The sequence below is a fragment of the Sorex fumeus genome, unplaced genomic scaffold, assembly GCF_029834395.1.
Source record: "Sorex fumeus unplaced genomic scaffold, SorFum_2.1 ptg000014l, whole genome shotgun sequence".
Classification (NCBI taxonomy): Eukaryota; Metazoa; Chordata; class Mammalia; order Eulipotyphla; family Soricidae; genus Sorex; species Sorex fumeus.
Genome location: NW_026606071.1, coordinates 37901012 through 37916064, shown reverse-complemented (window position 1 = coordinate 37916064; position 15053 = coordinate 37901012).

Below are 15053 nucleotides of genomic sequence, written 5' to 3'. Positions count from 1 at the left end.
CCCAGAGAGTCCCTCCCCACATTAGGTCTGAGCCTTAAAAGGGAACCCTGATCAAACACATTCCCAACACTGACCCCTGCCTCCTGACCCCTTCCTCCAGACTTGCAGATTTCAGGTTCTAAAAAGGGATAACGGAAATAACAAACACCCACCCGACTGATAGCTCAAAGCACTGAGTATATTTTTTTGCATGTGGCAGGTCAGGAGTTCGATCCTGGGCCCTGTATCATGTCCTGAGCACCACCTGGAATAATAACCTCCTACCCCCAAACAGAGCCCTCAATCACACTGGGTGTAACCCCCAAACAACAAAACAATGACAGCAAAGGACATTGAGAAAACATCCCGTGGGGGCAAGGATGGTTATGATCCTTCCCCTATTTGGTACGGCCTGGCCCCTCTTGTTCTCCCCATGCCTTTGAGTCCCCAGAACTGTCATCTGCTACCCTTTCACTCTTTTGTTTGGCAGAGGAATCTTCCAGACCTGTTTCTGAATCTTCCAACTAACACTCACAGTGAGCAGCAGTGACCAGCCCCTTCCTGCCACACCCCTTCTCCTCCTACTCCAGTCCCCCCTTCTTTTTTTGTGGGGAGGAGGGACGGGGTCACACCCAGTGATGCACAGGGATTACTCCTGGCTCATGCACTCAGGAATTACTCCTGGCGGTGCTCAGGGGATCATATGGAATGCTGGGAATCGAACCCAGGTCGGTCGCGTGCAAGGCAAATGCTGTACCCGCTGTGCTATCGTTCCAACCCCTAGCTCCCCCTTCTTGAATGCAGGTTTCCTTCTCAGGCCCCTCCGAATTCCAAGCTTCGAGGCTGGCCCGGACTCTGATCACTCTCTTTACAAGTGTCCCTTGAGAGATAATAGCTGTTGTCTCAGAGCGGGGGGTCAGGTGGTGGCTTGGGGGATGTGGCCAGGCAGATGGTCACCCTGGACAATGTGAACCCAGAAACCTGGGCCCTCAAATCTGGCTCAGGCATCTCCCTAGTTATATGGCCTCAGGAAAATGTGGCCTCGCCGCCCCCTCTTTGAAGCCCACCATTCTTTGTACGTTTAAGTCACTGAAATGCCTGGGGGTTCAGAAGCAGAGCTGAGGTGATGGCATAGTGGGCATCATATATAAAGAAGATTCTTTCAGGGACTAGAGAGATAGTACAGCGGGTGGGGTGCTTGCCTTGGATACACCTGACACCAGTTTCATGCCTGGCACCCCTTAGGGTCCCCTGAGCCTCGTCAGGAGTGATCCCTGAGCACAGAGCCAGGAGTAAGCCCTGAGCATTGCTGAGTATGGCCCAAAACTAAAAACTAAAAAAAAAAAATGGGGGTGCAGCGATAGCACAGCGGGTAGGGCGTTTGCCTTGCAAGTGACCAACCCAGGTTTGATTCCCAGCATCCCATATTACACCGCCAGGAGTAACTCCTGAGTGCAGAGCCAGGAGTAACCCCTGTGCATCACCAGGTGTGACCCAAAAAGCAAAAAGATGGTACCAATAGCCTGCGAATCTACCTCTTCGGTCCTCATCCCCACCCCCCAGTTCCGCCCTCCTGTTGCCCTCGCTCCCGGCTCTCCTACCAGCTGCCCTCTCATCGCCTTTGGGCCCAGCCTCCCTAAGCCAGGCCGCTCTCCCTTCATCCTCACGCTGCATCCCGGGCTTTACGAGTGCCAGGAACCTTCTCATCAACCCCATCCTGCGAGCCAGATGGCAGGCCCAGCCAGGAAACTGCCTCCTCCCTGTGCAGCCAGGTTCTGGCTGGCTGGGCTTCCTCGAGAACCCTAAAAAGTCGTCCCGCTGTGGATCTCAACCTCAACCACTTTCCATGAGGGAAACGGAGGAGAACTTGCTGGGCCTGCACCCTGGGCAGGGCCTAGAGGGCGAAGGAGCAGTCAATAATGGGAGGCAGCCCCAGCCCATCAGTGTCCCGGCATCACCAGAGCAAACTTCCGCTCTCCCCACATCCTGCGGGAGGGATAGAGAAGTTAAGCACAGGGTACTTTGTCATGGGTCAGACCCAGGTTTTGTCACCTCCTCGCTGTCCAACAGGACATGCTGTTTGATCCCTCTGAGCCCCAGTTATCCCAGGGTTGCCTTGGAACTTAAATGACACATCATGTATATTCAAGATCATGATTTATATGTTCCCGGATATTCCCTGTACACAATAGCCCATTTGCTATAATAGTAGCTATTCAGACTATCATAAATGACTAAAATTATGTCCAATTAATAATAATTAGAAGGCTGCTTTTGGGGTAAAGATTTCACCAGTGTGAACAAGCTCTAAACGTGACTGGCTGAAGCTTAAACTTCCTCTTGTTCTAATGTGACTATCCAAAGTCCCCCTCCCAAGCCCAGCCTACAGCACCTGCGGGGAGGACACAGTCACTGCAGCTTCTCCATCAGGAGGGTCCCCCACCTCTCCTCTGTCTAGGTTGGCCTGGTCAGGGCCCATACTTCAAAGGACACTGCTGGGGGAGGGAGCTCTAGGGCTCTGTCGTTCTCCCTCCTTTTGGGGACAAGGACAGGCTAGGTACTTTCCATACAATGGACAGCTCCCTGCCCTGCCTCCTGCGTGGAGGGTGCCACACCTGATGGTGATCAGGGTTGACTCCTGACTCTGTGTTCAGGGATCAAGGGATCACTCCTGATGGGACCCCTTTGAGGTCCCAGGGACTGAAGCAGGTTAGTCACGTGGAAGGCAAGTACCGTCCCAACTGTACTATCTATCTCTCCAGACCCTCTAGAATGTCTGTTTGCCCCCATTGGGGGGGCCACACACAGCAGTCCCCAGGGGTTACTCCTGGCTCTGCACTCGGGAATTACTCCTGGCAGTGCACGGCAGAGCATATGGGATACCAGGCATCGAACCCGGGTCGATGGCATGCAAGGCCGGTGCCATAACCACCTATACTCTTTCCAGACGCCCTCTGGAACTTTTTTTTTTTTTACTTTTTGGGTCACACCCGGCAATGCACAAGGGTTACTCCTGGCTCTGCACTCAGGAATTACTCCTGGCGATGCTCAGGGGACCATATGGGATGCTGGGAATCAAACCCGGGTCAGCTGTGTGCAAGGCAAATGCCCTAACCACTGTGCTCTCTCACTCCAGCCCCTGGAACTTCTTGAGGAGTTAAAAACTCCAAAGTGGAAACTTGGAAGACTATCTTGAGTTCTAGGGTGGCCCTTGACTTCCGGTGTCTACTACTCAGGATTGCAACTCCTCACCCCAGAAGGCTGGGTCCCTGGGACCTTCCGACTGGAAACAAACATGGTGACCACCTGTGGCACTTCCCTGCCCAGCCCTCAGCTCTCCGAGCTGGGTGCTCTTCCAGTCATCAGCCTTGCCCTTTGACTTAGGGATGTTTTCAGTCCTCTGGACCTAAGGACTTCAATCCTTCCTGGCACTCCCTCCCGCAACACACACACACACACACACACACACACACACACACACACACATACACTGCTACACTGCAGCCACACTGGAAACGTCTGTACCTGACCAAGCCCAGGGCTTCAGAGAGAAGCCAGCCTCACTGGTCTCTGCAGGAAAGGATGGGAGGGAGGACAGGCTGTGCTGAGAAAACAAGGGAACCTTCCCCTGCCCCATCTCCTGACACCGCAACTCCCCACCAAGAGTAGGAATTCCCTCTTGAAAACACCAGAGACACAGTGACTCCATCACTCAACTCTTGAAACCAGCCCTCCTGAGCCTGCCTGCTAACTCAGAACTTGGTTCTTTCAACCCACCTGAGAGTCTGGCTACATCTCTGTCTTTGGCCTTGGCAAGAACTGGTGGACACCGGGATTGAGGAAATCAGAAAGGAACTCAAACTCTATCCTTTGGTGTTGACACCCACACCGGCCCTAGAAGGACCCTGAACTGCCCAAAGCCCTCCCCAAGCCAGGAATCCACCCCCAGCCCGAGTAACCGCCTTTCATGGCCTCTAGCCTCAGGTAGGTACGACCCAGGGACTTTACAACATCAACTTTATAAACCCTGACTCAGCTCTTAACAGCTCCAGACCCCACTCACAGCTTTCCCTGCAATGCCGGCACACACCCATGTATACACATACACACACATCACACGCATGCACACATGTGTACATGCCCAGCCCTAGCTTCACCTCCTTAAGCTTTGTTCCTTGTTCCTGCCTGTGCCCCCTCGGCCTGGTCCCAGTCACAACAGCCAGCCCCAGGAATTGCAGGGGGGGGTGCTCAGGGCCATCCCCTCTTCTCTGTACCCCAACCTGGCAGTCCGTCCCTTCCTTCAGACACACTCTTTAAGAGGCGGATCAGGAGGGCTGGGTCTAATTCACGAGCTGATGAAGAAGGCTCCTCGTTTCTCCATGAAGAAACTAGGAGGGAACCCCCCACCCCCAACAATGCTCCTTCCAGGGAGGCCCCAGGTGGGGCTTAGGCTTGGCTGAGCCCATGCTGACCCTGGACATCATCAATCCTTCCCACAGGGAGCCTCTGGACACCCCCCGTTCCTCTTGAGCTGAGAAACTGTGACTCCAAAGAAAAAGCTGGATGGGGCTGGCGGTGCATGGTGCCACCTGGGCTCCATCCCCAGCACCCCATATGGTCCCCCGAGCCCACCAGGAGTGATCCCCGAGTACAGAGCCAGGGTAAGCCCTGGGTGCTACCCTCCTGCTGCGGTCCAAACCCACCAATAATATATATATATATATATATATATATATTTTTTTTTTTTTAAGAAGCATCTGGATCAACTCAGGCCTCCCACACCTTCCCGGGGCTGGGCTCACCCCACCCCGCCAGGGCTGCATCCCCCCGTTACCTCCGACCTCCAGCACGGTGAGAACAGCCTGGCAGGAGGCCTGGCCGCGTTCGTTGCGCGCGCTGCAGCTGTACACGCCGGCGTCGCGCACCGCGCAGCCCCGCAACCACAGGCAGCTGGGCTCCGGGGACGGCGCGGGCAGCGGCTGCCCGTCGCGGAACCAGCTGAGGCTGGGCGGGGGCGTCCCGCTCACAGTCACCCGCAGCCGCACGTCGCGGCCCACGAACACGGCCGCGTCCTTCAGCGGCCGGAGGAAGACGGGCGCCCCGGCCGCCGCCGCCCCTGCCGCCGTCCCGCCGCCGCCGCCGCCGCCGGACCCCACCTTGGCCCTCTTCGGGGGCACCCCGGGGCTGGGGGGCGCCCTGGGGCCGGTGTCCTCGCCTCGCGTGCCCCGGCCTTTCTGCATGGCCTCTGCGCGCTGGGCTGGGGGTGGGGTGGGGGGCCGAGGGCAGGCACGCTGGAGCTGGACGCGGCCACGGGGGGCACCGGGTGGGTGCAGGTGCCCGGGAGAGGAGTCCTGGGGGGCCGGCGCCCTGCCTTCCTGCCGCGCGCGCCCGCCCGCCCGCCTGGGGCCTGCGCTACCCAGAAGGTCACCGGGGCGGCAGGCGGTTGCGCCTCGGGGGCTATTTTTAGGCCCCCCGGCTCGGGTTTCGAGGGAGCCGTGGAGAGGGAGGGGACTTGGAGGCCACTGGGCTCCCGTCACTCCCTCCCCGAGCCCCCTCCCCGAGCCCCCATCGCCGTCGGGGGGCTGCGGCAACGGCCACCCCTCCCCCCGGAATCCCGCGCCCCCTCCCCGGGTGGAGTCGGGTTACCCCATCAGGGCAAGCCCATTTCTCCGCCTCCCTTCCCTCTGGGCCAGCGGGAGTGGACAGTCCCCGCGTGAGGCAGATGTCCAGGCCCAGAAAGCCCAGGAAGAGGGACCCAGGCCTTCTCCCCCCGCCCCCCCCTATCCCCAGATCTCCAGAGAGTCTGGGTGAAAGCAGGACCCGGAGTGACGAGTCCCTGGTGGGCTTGGGGACTGGAAGCCGCTCGCCCTGTTCAAGCCTGGTTTTACAGCACGGACAGCTGAGCCCTGCAACTGGCGGCATGGGCCTACCCGGACAACAGCCGCTTCTGACTGTTGACTCACCCCAGATGTGCCTACGGTCATCTCTGGGTCCGAGGGGGCTTGGATTGCGGGGCCCAGCAGAGAGCAAAGCGAGAACGCTCAAGCCCCCCTGATGATGGGCCCTCCGGGTGTGGAAGTGCGCAAGCGCGGTTCCCACCCACCTTTGTTCAAGGGTCCACTTGAAGGGGCTCGCAGCAGGCAGAGACGAGCGAGGAGGACGCTGCAGGCACCAGGGTTTGAGGGAAGGAGGGATGTGTTCTGAGGGTCTGCAGTGGGCGGGGTGGCCATTGAGCTGTAGTGGGGTGTGCGGCAGAGGGGAGGTTGAGTTTGATGCTGGCGGCTTGGCTAGAGCTCTGTGCCAGCCTGGACAGGGCTCCATGAGGGCTGACCCCAGCAAGGATGCGTTTCAGGGTCTCTCTGACTGACAGAGTGCAGAGTTGGTCTGAGGGGGGAAGGCAAGAGGACATTTGAGGTGCGGTAAGGATTCCTGATCAAGCTCAAGGTATGTGGTCTGTCCAAACACAGGTTCAGGACCAGAGGCAGTGCCATGGGTAAGGTGCTGGGTTTACACCTTACAACCAGTATGTGTGACTGTCCCACCCCTGCAGAGCCAGGAATAACCCCTGGGCACGGCCAGGTGTGCCCTCCCCCCCAAAAAAAAACAAAGATGTTGGGGGGAACTTAGTCCTATACTAAATTCTTCCTCTGCAGGAAAGTTTCTTTCTCTTCTACTTATTTTCCAATAAAGCTTTCTATTTCTCTAATGGGAGGTGGGTGGGAAAGATGTTAGGTCAGGGTAAGGGAGGGTGTGGAAATCCTTCACAGGTGGCCTGGAGGACGCTGGTGCATGTAGAGAACCATCAGGTGGGCTCTGTGGCTGCCAGGAAGAGTCCCAGAGAGATGTGATCGCTGGCACAGTTCTGCCTGTGTGCTTGCCCAGTCTCCGCACAGAGCACAGTTCCACGGGTGAAGGAACTGCTTGGAATTGCTGTATGAACACATCCACTCACGCATAAATGAGCATGCACAAAGCTGGTCCGATCCGAATAAAGTGGGTGGACACGCTCTATGCAGATTCCTGCTTGTGATTCTCTACTAGTCAGCCGCACTGCTGCCATTGGGAGAAACTAGGTGAGGGGCCAGCATGATAGCATAAGGGGGCGGGCGTGTGCCTTGCACACGGCTGATGAGCCCCAGATCAATCGTCTGCACCACGTATGGACGGGGGGTGGGGGGGAGAGAGAGGAGAGAGACGAAAGGAGAGAGAAGAGAGAGATAAAAGGAGATAGAGGAGAGTGACAGAGAGACAGAGAGAGAGAGGAGAGAGATGAAATGAGAGAGAGAGAGAGATAAAAAGAGAGGAGACAGAGAGACAGAGAGAGTAGTTGAAAAGAAAGCAGCATCTCTCATACTTTCTTTTCTTTGTGTGTGGTTTATCCACATCCAGTCATGCTTGGGTCTCTGGCCCATCCTATATAATTTTTTTTCTTTTTGGGTCACACCCGGTGATGTACAAGGGTTACTCCTGGCTTTGCACTCAGGAATTACTCCTGGTAGTGCTCGGGGGACCATATGGGATGCTGGGAATTGAACCTGGATCGGTCTCGTGCAAGACAAATGCCCTACCCGCTGTACTATTGCTCCAGCCCCCCCCCCATAATTATTTTTTGTGTATTTGTTTTTGGACTACACCCAGGGATCACTCATGCCGGGACTGAGGGACCCTCTGGGGTGATGGTGATCAAACCCATATTAGCCACATGCGAGGAAAGCACCCTGCCTGCTGTACTATCTGTCTCTCCTGGCCCTTATGCTATTTTCTTTCTTTCTGGGGGCCTGGGGGCACACCCAGTGATGCTCAGGGATACTTCCTGTCTCTAGACTCAGGGCTCACTTTGGTGGGGCTTGGGGAACCTGCCAATTGCAAATTCAAGGATCAAACCTGCGTCAGCCACATGCAAGACAAGTGCCCTCCCCACCGCAGTCTCTCCAACCACATCCCTTATGTTTTTTTTTTTTTAATAACTGAATGTGGGGCTGGAGCGATAGCACAGCGGGTAGGGCATTTGCCTTACAAGCAGTCAACATGGCCGACCCGAGTTCGCTTCCTCCCTCCCTCCCGAAGAGCCCGGCAAGCTACCGAGAGTATCTCGCCCACACGGCAAAGCCTGGCAAGCTACCCATGACGTATTTGATATGCCAAACACAGTAACAAGTCTCACAATGTTACTGGGCCCGCTCGAGCAAATCGATGAACAACCGGAGGACAGTGATACAGTGACAGTGAACTGAATGTGAAATCACAATTTGCTCAAAATAAAAGGGGTCTTAATATTGTTGTTTGGGGTGGGTGTTTTGGTTGGGAATCCAACCCAGAACCTCCTACATGCAAAGTATATACTCTACCGCTGACCTACAACCCCAACTCCAAATAAAAAGTAGTGTTTTGTTTTGTTTTTAAGCTCGGAACTAAGGGTCAGGGATGAGGTTGCCTTACCTGAGCAAGACACTGGGTTTGATTCACAGCACTGCCTAAACAAAGTCCAGAAAAGAGACCCAGGCCTGTCCTTGAGCCCAAAAGGCTAAGGAGTGGGTTCTGAGCATCCTCATTGCCCTAGGGGGAGGCCTGAGTGTTTCAAAGACGAGAAAGGAACTCACTCCAGTCACCTCTTGGATACTGTGTCTCCCAAGACGGCAGACACTGAGCCACTGAGTGATGAGCACAGGGAGTGTGAGCTGGGAAATGAAGGGTTTTGTTAACCAACATGAGAGCTTTACGCTTTGTGCTGTGCAGTTGTCCAGGCGTTGACAAATACACAGCATTGTGTGTCAGCTATGGCAGGACCCTACGGAACAGCCCGCCACCCAAAATATTCACGGAGCATCTCCTGGCAGTGAGCCACGCCCCTCCACCAGCCCCGGGCAACCACCGAGGTGGAATTAAATTCTTGGGCATCAACTGAATTCTAAAAGGTAACACGGTAGGGGAAGGCATTATAATCAGGTGGAACTCGAAACAAAGGACCTCAGACTTTGAAAAACCACCAAGAACCCAAAGAAAAACCACCAAGGAAGCATCTGTGATATCTACGAGGTGGCAGACGCACAGGGTGTGGAGGCCAGTTGGTGGGTTGAACGAAGCACGAACAAGTCTCTTGACCCCTCTCCTCTGGGCCTCCGTTTCCTTATCTCTGCTATGGGAGTAGCCCAACTCAGGGTGGACTTGATGTCAGTGGGCCCCAGGTGACTTATGTGTAGCGGGGAGGAGAAAGACAGTCACTTTTCCCCCATCCGCCTCTGCCCCCGGGACCCAGGGTTACTGGGTTCTTGTCTCACCTTGAAGAAAGGAATTTCAGGAGTAGATGAGCAGTGAAATGACACAGTTTTTATTTGGAGGTTTTGAAAGGAAGGAGGGAGAGAAAGTGGGAGAGAGTGGAGAGTAACCTGCTCGAGAGAGAGAGAGAGAGAGAGAGAGAGAGAGACCCTACACACACATCCTAGCATTAGACATGAACACATGAAAGTACACATCTCAAGAGGGGAGATGAGGGCTACACATGTGCTCAGGTACCACACGTGCTGGGCCACATGGGCGCAGGCATCATATGTGAGCGCTTCCTTTGTTCAAGGTGACCTTTATAGGGTTTCTCCAACCTGCCCCCCCCCCCCCCCCCGTGTGGGGCTTCTACTTAGGTAAAAGTCTGTTGCTAGGGAGGTTACCAGGGATTGGGAGTGGTGATGGTCTTCTCTGAAATTCCTTTCCTGACTTTTGTTTCTGCAGGAGCTTCTGTTGGAGGGGGTTGGTCCAGCCTCCTCAGGATCTGTTACAGACAGGCACCAGTTCTCCAGGAGGTCAGAGCTGTGACTTCCCAGATGATTTACTGCCATTGCCTTGGGAAGGGGCCTTACCTATCTGCCTGCCGACATCATGTTCATTCCATCAATATTCATTTTCAGCATTTTTTGGTTTGCTTTGGGTCCCCACCTGGTTGTGCTCTGAGATTACTTCTGGTGGGTTCAGAGGACCATAATGGGTGATGGGGGTTGAATCCAGCCTCATGCAAAGCAAGAAAGCTGCCCGGTACTATCTCTTTGGCCAGGAGCTTTATTCGGGAGGCGGGGGCTGGGGGGTGGGAGACACACAGTTGGAGGTTCTCAGGGCTAACTTTGGTTCTGTGCTCAGGGATCATTCCTGGTGGTGCTCAGGGCTTGGTATGTAGTGTAATGGGCGGGGGCAGGGGGGCTTGGGGGCGTGGGGAAATCAAGTCAGGTTCAACTGCATGCAAGAATAATGCCCCCCCCATGCTATATCTCGTTTTTCTTTCTGAGTCACACCTGGTGATGCTCAGGGATTACTCCTGGCTCAGCATCCAGGAATTACTCCTGGTGGTGCTCGGGGGACCATATGGGATGCTGGGGATTGAATTGGGGTCAGCCGTGTAGGCAAGGCAAACACCCCACCTACTGTGCTATTGCTCCAGCCCCACCCTCTGTACTATCTCTTCGGCTCACACATCACTTTTCAGACAACAGGAAAATGGACTGAGAGATAGCTCAGTGGGCTGAGTGCACGCAAAGCTGGAGATCCTGAGTTCGACTCCCAGCACCGCCAGGTCCCCAAGCATCTTTCAGAGGAACGTCTGCCCTCTCAAGCACAGAGCTGGCAATGCCTCTTTTGCAAACCACAGCACCCAAAAGGAGAGAGAGAACAAAAGGGAATGCCCTGCCACAGAGGCAGGGTGGGATGGGGGTTGGGGGTGGGAGGGATACTGGGATCAGTGGTGGTGGAGAATGGGCACTGGTGGAGGGATGGGTACTCGATCATTGTCTAATTGAAACCCAAGCACAAAAATTTGTAAATCTACAACTGAACTGTACCTCATGGTGTTTCACTAATAAAAAGTAAAATAAAAATAAAAACACGGAGCTTGGAGTAGCTCTGGAGCACCACTGGGCATGCCCCCGCCCCCCGCCACCCCCCAACCAAGACAAGATAAAACAAAACCAACTGGAAAATCACCAGAAAGGTTTAAAGAAGTGAGCGAGTGGGGGCAGACAATGAGCACCACCGGGGTCTCCCTGGGGGTGGGTGAGCCATTCTGGGCTCAGGAGTGCCTGGTGCAGACCCTTGGGGAAGAAGACATCGGGCAGAAGGTTGGGGGTGGGGAGGGACACAGAGAGATAAAGGAGAGCAGGCAGGAGGGCGCAAGGACGCTTGTCTTGCACTCGGCCATCATGGATTCAATACCTGGCATCCCCTTGGGTCCCCTGAACCTGTCAGCAGGAGAGATTCCCTGAGCACAAGGGCCAGAAGTAAGCCCTGAGCATTGCCGGATATAGCTCAAAAACAAAAAAATAAAGAAAAGAAAAGAAGGCCACAGGGCCAGAGGGTGGAGACAGGAGGTCAGGCGGGGGGGGGGAGGGGAGGGGGCAGCACAGGGCTCGGGAGCCCAGTACCCTGGAGACGTTGGCGCTTTTATTCCCAGACAAACGGAAAAGCAGCCCAGGAATTACAGGGTCTGACCCGAGTTGTTGTGATGGCATTAAATTATTATATTAAATATTAAAATGAATATTAACTATTTAAGAGGGCCTGGCACAGAGCCTGGAGTGGGGGGTTATTCCGTTCCTGGCCTGGCGCGTCTGTACCGTGGGTCATTCATCCCAGTGCATGTCCTGTCCCAGGGTGGAGTGGCCGGCCGGTGGGGCGCGTCGCGGGCGCCCTCTCCTGGACAATCTGCTCCCTTGGCGACAGCGGGCGAGGCCGTGACGGTCACCCAGGGCAGCTGGCTGCAGGCAAGGCGACCATCTGCCCCACAGTGCCTCGCGGACTGGCGCCAGGCTGGGCGTGTGCCGCCAGCCTGCCCTGCCTGGCGGATCACAAGCCTATGGTGTCATGGAAAGAGATTTGGGCTCGGGTGACATGCTGTGTGACCCAGGCTGTTTGCTTCCCCTGTCTGGGCCAGGGGCCATTTGCCCTTAGTCATAATGATACAGTTAATGTTGCATCGGGGGGAACGACGAACCGGGGGACCATCCGCCTTCCTGCTAAATATTTAATTGAGACAGAAATAAATGATAGTGCCCGGTGGGTCCGCAGTTCAACAAGTCTTTCAATATTTCATGAGCACCTTCTAGGCACGGTGGAGGAGAGAGCCGTGAATCAAAAGATGGATGACCCCATCCCTTTGGCAGGTGTTGAATCAAAGGTCGCTGATGTCAAATCACAGGTGACTGGGCGGGGTGGGGGGAGAGGGTGTTGGAGGGTGCAGGGGAGGGAGGGGCAGCTGGCTGGGCAGTGAAGAAGGTGGCCAGGCCCCGGGGCCCTGTCCTGCCTCTGTCCCCCTGTCCCCTCTCAGCTCCGAAGGAACTGAGCCCCCACTAACCAGAGGGTCGCAGACAGCCCCTTCTCCAGGCTCAGAGTGCAAAGCCCCTGGGTCGGTCCCGGGAAACAGAGATTTTGTGCATGGAGATGATGCGTTGGGTACTCCAGTCTCCTTCTCTGTTCCTCAGAAGCCCCATGTCCCTTTCCCCTGTCCTGGTCACCCAGGGCAGCTGTCACAGTCCAGCGGCTCCAGTGATGGGCAACCCTGGGCGCTCAGAGCTGAAGTTCTGATGTTTCTCCGGGTGGAGGGATGGGGTGTTGGAACATTGTGTCACTGAAATTCAATCATGAACAACTTTGTAACTGTGTATCTCAGGTGATTCAATTAAAAAAAAAAAAAGAACTAAAGTGTCTAGTCCCTGGGAGACTGGGTAGGGAATGACACCGGGGGTCACTGGGACAGACAGGCAGGGGGGCGAGAGGTCGTAGGGGGCAGTCCTATCCTATCCCAGTGAGCTCCCCACATAGGAGGCATTCCAGCTTGACGGCTGGGGTCTCTGGCTGGGGCAGGGTCCGAGTGGGGTTTGGACTGTGGCAGGCATGGCCTGGGAGCCCGGAGGCCCGAAGCAGAGTCTAAACCTCCACCTCTGTCTAGCTCATAACCAGTGTGCGTCCTTTGGGGGCAACGAGGTGGCCCTCCACGTCCGCCCTGACCTGCACATCTCTGTCCTTTGCGGGTTGCCTGAGAGCACAGGGCTGGAGCAAAGAGGCTCCCCCACTCCCTTGAGTCCCCCTGAACCAGGCACAGCCCCGTGTTTCTCAGGGACCTCGAAAACTTTATGGCTCTAAGCCCTCTCACCTCATCTTTCTCCATCCAGGGTTGAGGCGGCTGGAAACGCTGCCTCCTGTTTCACAGGGGTGCAGGGGGACCCTCGGGGCAGCAGACGGAGGGGTCATGAGCAGATTCCTTGTCATTGGTGCTCCGGGGGAAAGGCACCACAGGGACTGCCCAGGAACGGGGGGGGGTCACCCCAAGTGAGGAGAAGGCGGAAATAGCTCAGAGAGGGGTTTCCTTAGAGGGGGGCAGACTCCGCCCAGAGGAAGGAGCGGCTCTGAGCCACTTCGAGTCTCTGAGTCAGATGCCAGAAAGTCTTCTGGAAGTTTCTAGGGAAAGCCAGGAATGTCAGACCTAAGATATTTTAGTTTTGTTTGTCTGCTTGGCTGGGTTTTGTTTGGTAGGTTTTGGGGGTCACATCTGGTGATGCTCAGGAGTCACTCCTGGCTCTGTACTTAGGAACCACTCTTGGCGACGCATGGGGGACCATATGGGATGCCGGGGATCGAACCCTGGTGGGCTATGAGGAAAGCAAGCATCCTATCCCCTGATACTAGCTCTTCAGCCCCTGTTTTGCTGTTTTTTGTTTTCTTCTTTGGGTCATACCCAGTGATGCTCGGGGCTTACCTCTGGCTCTGCACTCAGGGATCACTCCTGGCGAGGCTCCGGGCACCTTGCATGATGCAGGGGAGCAACCCAAGCTGAGAACATGCAAGGCAAGTGCCCTGCCCACTGCGCCATCTTTCCGGCCCTTGTTCTGTTTGGACACTACACAGTGTTTGGGAAAGAGTCCCGCGTGTGCTTGTGAGTAGTATCTGTGGTTTGGAGGGGGGCGTGTGGTGTGGGGAGTGGAACCGGGGTCTCCTGCGAGCACTGTGTGTGAGCCAACCTGCTGAGACCCCTCCTCCCCAGCTCAGGGGTCTTGCGGCTAAAGCCCTGCTGTATTCATTTCACTCCAGACCAGATGGTGTTGGTGATCGCTGCCTTCTCCCAGACTCTAAAGGACATGTCCAGGTGTATGTGAGGAAATCAGGGAGCCCAGGGCGGTATATTCGATCTGCTCAAGGCCTGTAGTGCCCGGCACCCCCACCTCCACCCCCCACTGACCTCAGCCCAGCAGCCTCACTGGGTCCGGGAGCCTAGCATGCAGGCGCAGGCCCGGAGCATTCAACCAGTCAGCGTAGTGGGTTCAGCCTGTGGTGAGCATCCCTTAGATGCCCTGAGGACTGCCTGAGAGACCACCCCCACCCCCCGCCCTGTCTCCTGTCCTCACGCCATCACCCCGCCCCCACCAAATGGAAAAGGCAGTTCCTCAAATCTGTAGGTGCACTCGGAAGAGGCTGAGGTTCCTAAACCTTTGATGCACCTGAAGTTAATTTCCTTGCAAAGAGACACTCTCCTTCCCATCCCCTCAAACCCAGCTCCCCAATCGTCCCCAAGGCCGCTATTTAATTAGAATTTTCCCCACAGAAAATTTTAACAGCTGCATTAATGTCTTATCCAAACATTTCCGAATTATTTTGTCTATCCTAATTATTCCCCTTTCATCTTCCCAAGTTCTCCCCAACTTTGTCTTTTTTGGGGGAGGGGGTGGTAGAGTGGCCATACTCAGCAGTGCTCAGGGCTTACTCCTGGGTCTGAGTTCAGGGATCATTCCTGACGAGGTGCAGGGGACCCTACGTGTGTGTGTGTGTGTGTGTGTGTGTGTGTGTGTGTGTGTGTTGGGAGAGGGAAGGGGTTGAACCCAGGTTGCCGCATGCATGGCAAGCACCCAACCAGCTTTGCTATCACTCTGACGCCCTTTCTCTTTCATTTTTGGTTTTTGGGCCACACTTGGCAGTGCTCAGGGGTGACTCCTGACTCAGTGCTCAGAGGCGACTTCTGGTGGGGCTCGGGGACCATGCAGTGTCAGGGATGGAGCCTGGGCCTCCTGCCTACATACCACCCCAACCCCTTCCTTCTGCATCTGCAT